Here is a 6,765-nt window from a genome sequence, read left to right as displayed (position 1 = left end):
ATAGACAAGGCCTTGATATAAATATGTTAATTACTTCAGCCACCATTAATACTGGCCAGGGATATTCGCAATTAGAAGAATTTACAGCCATATTAGATATGCCTTGTTATGCTAATAACTCATATCATAAATACCACGAACAATTGCATGTTCATTTATTTGATGTTACGTTGGATGAAATGAAACTTGCTGGAATTGAGGAGGCAAAACTCACTGTTCAAAATGGGGAAGTAGATGACCAAGGTCGTGCATTGATAACTGTTGTTGCTGATGGCGCCTGGTCTAAAAGATCCTATAAATCCAATTACAATGCTTCGTCTGGTGTAACATCAATTGTTGGGTATAGAACAAAAAAATGTTTATTTATGAGTGTCCGTAATAAGTACTGTGCCATATGCGATAGAGCCTTAAAAACAAACCATATAGTTCGTGATCACAAGTGCTATAAAAATTGGACTTCAACTTCTACTTCTATGGAATCTGGTATTATAGTTGAGGGCTTCAAAGAAAGTATAGCAATGCATAATATTATATATAATAAACTAATCGGTGATGGTGGTAGCAGTGTTAGTAAAAAATTACTACTCGCTAAACCTTATGGTCCTGATGTACTAATTCAAAAAATTGAATGCAAAAACCATGTTTTGCGTAACTATATAAATCGTATGCGTGATATTGCGGGAAAAAGAAAATGTAGTAGTGGGAAAATTGTACCCGGAGATCAGAGAAATACTTTGAGAAATAATTTACAAAAACTTCGTTGTGAAATTACTCAGGCAATTGAATATAGAAAGAATAGTGATGGAACACAAAATGAAAAAATTAATTCATTAAAACATGATATTATGAATGGCCCATATCATGTTTTTGGAAATCATGAAAATTGTGCAACGTACTTTTGTAAAAAAAAGAAGGAAAAAATAATATAAATATGTTTTAGAAATGGAAAAATCTGGGCTTTGGACAGATATTTTATATGCGAGAAATTTTTTAGCTCATCATGCCTCAAGTTTAATTTATAATGTAAACAATAATTCGGTCGAAGGTTACAATAGTATTGTTGCTAAATTTGTAGGTGGCAAAAGAATACATTTTTCTCATAAAGGGTCATATCAAGCGCGATGTACAGCTGCAGTGTTATCTTATAATACAGGACCAAAATGTATTAACATTTTGCATAAAAAGATTTGCAATATTAGTCCTGGTGATTTTACGAAGCGTTTTATAAGTGCAAAACAGAAGAAAAAAATATGTAAAATGAAAAGAAAACTTTTATTTGAACCAAGAAGTAGACGAGTTACTAAATATAACTTACCAGATGATGACTATGGAAAATGCGAAGAAAATATGTGTGAAGAACTAGATATGGATGGAAATGATTACGAAAAAAAGAAATTGGAATAAATGAACAATAAAATAATTAAAAATATCGATGAAATTAAATTTATAGAAAAATCGACTACACTTTAATCGGAATGTGAATTATGGTACAAAGAAAGAAAAATTCGATTAACCGCATCGAATTTTGGAAAAATTTGTAAACTTCGACCATCGACTTCTAGAGCCAATACAGTTATATCAATATTGTATAAAACCTTTTGTGGTAATGAGCATACGAGATATGGTATTGAGTGCGAATCTTTTGCAAAGGCAAAGTTTGAACAATCAACAGGATTTAAAATTCAAGAATCTGGACTTTTCATATGTGAGCATCTACCATTTTTAGCAGCAAGTCCTGATGGATAGATAATAATGGTATAATTGAAATAAAATGTCCCTCAACAATAAAAAAATTAACTCCAAAAGAAGCTATAGAATCTAGGAAATTAAAATTTGCAACTCTAGACAGCCAAGGAAATTTGCAATTTAAACAAAGTCACAACTACTATTTTCAAGTCATGGGCCAATTAAAAATAACTCAACGATTATTTTGTTATTTTATAATATGGTCACCTAAAGGTAATACACAATATTTAAATGTATTGTTAAATTTTTCTTTATATTTTTTTTTACATCTTTTACAGGTATACTTTATCAAAAAATTTTTAAAGGTGAAACATTTTTTCAACACAAAAATGAAACCATCATTGGAAAAATTTTATTTTGAAGCGATGTTGCCAAAGTTAATTGACTCAAGAATGGACAGAAACCTTAGTTTACGGGATTAATGGTATGGTAATAGGCAACTAGTATCTACTATCTAATATTAATATAATATGTAACTGAAGTATAAATTGTGTAAATTATATAATTATATTATTATTTATTAATATATATACTTGGATTTAAATATAATTTTAGAAATGTCAACGCAGTGTTCATATTTGGATTGCAATCATTTTCAACCAATATCTTTCATTATAGTTTTAAACATCCTTGTAACATAATAATATAATGAAACGTATATCATTTTAACACATTTTCGTACAACGAATAATTGATTATAATATGGTAATTTACGTCAAAATTTTGCACATGACGTATATTATATTATTATAAATTATAATCATTGATTACAGAATACACTTTTATAAAAATTACAAGCTAAAAATCGAGAATAAATTTTAGAAATAATTTATGGTAGGATTAATGTTATTATTATTATAATGCTTATAGTTTATTCAATTATAGGTATTTTATAATATATATATGTTACGGTGAATGATGTAAACGTGGTAAAAGACGTCATTCCCTGGTAAATGACATCATTTACCTAAAAATTGGTAAACGTTGTAAATGCAGACATTCTCCGGTTATTGTCGTCAATCACCAGTTTAATTGGAGAATGATGTTTAATACTTTTATGTCGGTGTGAACGATCAGTTTCATTAGTTAAAAATATCATGATGGAAGTACATACATAAACGAAAAACCCAACTAGAAATAACGTTGATAACCCGAGTAATAATATGAGATAATCTTTTAGTTTATTAGTTAGTATCGACGGGTATATAATAGCGAGTTGTATTTGCTACGAATGTGTGTTTTATAATATTATTTGTAAAAATTTGTGTCACCAGTGAACAAAATATAATAAAAGTTAGATTCAGTTTTAGTATTTAAGTATGCAGAATAAATTTAAAGCCTAAAAAAATGTTCAAAGCTTGATGTCGCGACATGTCGGTACAACTGTTCGTGTCCCAATACCAGATGTTGATAGAGCACGAGGTTCTCCGCGTAATTTACTTGCTGTTATAATTTCATACGAAGATGACATGTATAAATTATGTAAGTCAATTTTAATTTGATAATGTTTATTTAATTTAAATAAAATAAATACCCGAATGTTTGAACCAGGTACAGAATATGGGGTGTTGAAACACAAATATACACGAGCATAAATTTCTCCACGTAAAGAAAAATTTCTAGAGCTAGATGAAGCCATCAAAAAAATTAAAGACAGGGAAATAACATTAAGAGAAGCAGCTGGACATGGAATAACTGGTCATCAAGGATTTAATCAACTGAAAAACTGGTTGTGGTACTAAAAAATGTGCTTGCAATGCAGCGGAAATGTTGTGCAGTTCAAAATGTCATAGTAACCAAAATTGTACAAATAAATAATTTGTAATATGCACGTATTTTATTATTTTTTTATTTTAACAATAAATCATTATTATAAATAGTACATACCTATAGTAAAAAAACCAGTGTATTATTTGAGATTTATCATCATTTACCACTAGTTTTGGTAAATGACATCAATGACCGGTGAAAGATATACATTTGAATTTAAAATCTGGTTGTTTTTTACATCATTTACCTACATAATTGAATCATTTTGGTAAAAGACGTCATTCACCGGAGAATGACGACATTCAACAATATTCATCTTTTACCGTAACATATATATATTATGCAGTTCATATTATTTGTGACTACGATATTTGGTACGACGTGTCGACGTCGGGACGGTTTCTACTGAATCAATAAAATTAATGGATGATAACACTGATCAAGATTTCAGATTAGTCTCACACACACTAATTTGCATTTACTTTCCACACACTAACCAGCCAACTTACACCGTCATGTTAAATTGCCTATGCTATTTTCCTTAAAATATGATCCACTGGAGCCCCCTTAAATAAAGAAAATATTATTATGAACCATAGATAAGAATTTACAATGTTGTAAATGATAAATGTAAATAAATAATTATTGAACTATAATTTAATAATATAATCAAATAATTGAATCAATTTAACGTATTTTGTTGTTATATTTAATAATTTAAATTGAATAAAGCCAAGCACTTTAGGAAAATATCATAATTAAATTATTTGTTGGTGGAAATCGTTTACGTATTTTATTTGTAAAGTGAAGCATCTTAGATTAAAATATTTACTGAACGTACAAAACAAAATTGAATGATTCCCAAAAAATAATTTTCCTCGATACAGTTAAGTAAGCATACTTAACTTTTATATCAAACTACAATAATTTGTAATTAATATATAATCGTATTCATCATATCGGATTTAGTATTTTCGTTATTATTATTTTTTTTCAATCTATTTAATTTTGCTTTTTACATCACAGGAGAAATATATATTTTTAAAATTTGAAAGTTATAAAAAATTGTTTTTCAATTTGAAATATATAAAAATATACTCGCAACGTTTACTGTATATCGTACACCGTAGAATAAATAAACGCAGACCGTCTTAAACAGACATTATGACATCACATTACATACGTAATATAGCAATAAATGGAGAGCATTAATAAAACAATTTATAAATAATTTTAATTAGAAATATAAATATTTATTAAATAATTTATAAATAATTTTAATTATAAATATTACGAAACTCAAAAGAAGTATTTTAGTGTAATTTTACATTCAAATCGAAATGTTGTTCATGAAGAGTAAAAGACTATCCCTATAGGTAGGTAGGTAGTCAATTAAACAAAATAAACATTTTAACAATATTAATGAAAAACATATCAACGAATAGTAAAAAAGTCAATAATATATCATTATCAGCTATAATATAAGGTTGAAAATATTGAGAAATGTTTAAACAAAACTATAAGGATTCCATAAATATATAACTTTTAGTGAAATTGGCAACTTAAAGACAATGAATAATTATTGTTGTAATGTGCTTTTGGTTTTTAAATTTATTTTGAAGTATCCATATACTAAAATATATGATGAATAAAAAATCGTTTGTGCATATTAAATTAATTATATTCAAATTATATTTTAATATAATTATATTGATAAAAATTATTCCAATTCAAAATTATTCTTTTTGTATATTTTATGTTTAAAAGATGACGAAACACTACGGGTAACTCAATTACTCTAAATAGTATTTCAAGTAGGATAATTTATTATGTTTTTACATTTTTGTTATTACAATACTACAAGGTAAATATAATTAAAATGCTGTACTTACTTATTTTTTTTCTTAGAAACTCAATTCATGTGTTTTTTTATTTTTTTTATTTTAAGATTCAATTCTTATGAAGCACATTTTTTATCTATTTATTTATTTTATTATAATACGTAAAGCTTGATTGTGATGCAAATCTTATTACTTGTTAATTGAATACATTGATTTCTAATTCTCATTGGTTCCTTTTAACATCGTCCTTAGTGAGATAGAAATTATTTCGTTGTAATATTATAATATCACAACTAACATATTTGTATAATTATTTTGTATCAGATATTGATAGAGAACTTTATGGATATAAAACGTTTTCATTTTCCCAACTATTTTAAATAAAATAAAATAAAAGCCATAATAATAGTGATTTATAAAAAACAATAAGAAATTAAACCCTGATGGTTTTTACAAAGTTAGGGCATTCGATGGTTGATGGTGAAAAAAGCGAGTCTCATATCGTATTCTAGAGTTGTACAGACAAAATACTATATAGCGACTGTAGAACAGCTGACTAATGATATGTTAAGACGATAAGATAATCGATAACATATCATTGTCGCAAGTCAAATCGCATATGTTTGTCGGACCTAATGATTAAATATAAATATTAATAAATATTATAAAAATACGAACCTCAAGGTACACTTTTTACATAATAATAACAGTAGTAATACGATTGTATTCGAAAAACTAAATTATTTCCTTATTAGTTTTCCCGATGAGACTTTGTGTCACTCCTACTCTGAGATCCTATCATCCCTGGTTGAGAACCACTGATTTACACTATATGAAATTACATTACTTACATTTTATTTTAATACTTAATACTCTAACGAAATAACAATATGTTGATTTGTATTCATATATTAGTAGAGCTAAATAGATGATCAAGTATATATTGAAACGAATGCTATGATTAGTCGATCCTTCAAGTTATTAGATGGCAAGGAAGTTGTTCAACAAAAACTCGCAGACATCGGAATATTCAAGTTTCATGTTGGATTTAGTGAAACGCCAGAATATTGAGGTTCAATTTTAACTTCTTTTATGTAGATGTATGTAAATAACAACCAAATAAAACAAACAACACTTTGGTTGTTTTTTACAACCGTATACGATAGTGCCATAAATTTCTCTCAAATATTAATTATATAAAGTTTTTAAGATATGTTCAATGTTGCTTTATCTCAGTATATAGCTATGATAATACATTGTTAAACGATTTTATTTTGACAGGAATTTAACAACACATTAAATAAGTTATTGCACAAAGTTTAAACTTTTATTAGTTATTCAATTAAGTGTCAACTTCACTAAAATGGTAAACATTTTATTAATATTTGTAATCATAAGTTTGCAATCT

General features: G+C 26.8%; 1 pseudogene; it reads left to right on the top strand.

Annotated features, from left to right (window-relative positions):
- Positions 1–2,961: 2,961 nt before the first annotated feature.
- On the top strand, positions 2,962–3,577 carry LOC112679443 (annotated as a pseudogene).
- Positions 3,578–6,765: the final 3,188 nt, after the last annotated feature.

Source organism: Sipha flava, unplaced genomic scaffold (genome assembly GCF_003268045.1).
Source record: "Sipha flava isolate LNK unplaced genomic scaffold, YSA_version1 146_pilon_pilon, whole genome shotgun sequence".
NCBI lineage: Eukaryota > Metazoa > Arthropoda > Insecta > Hemiptera > Aphididae > Sipha > Sipha flava.
Note: the sequence above shows the minus strand (reverse complement) of the source record. Positions and strands in the feature narration are given on the sequence as shown.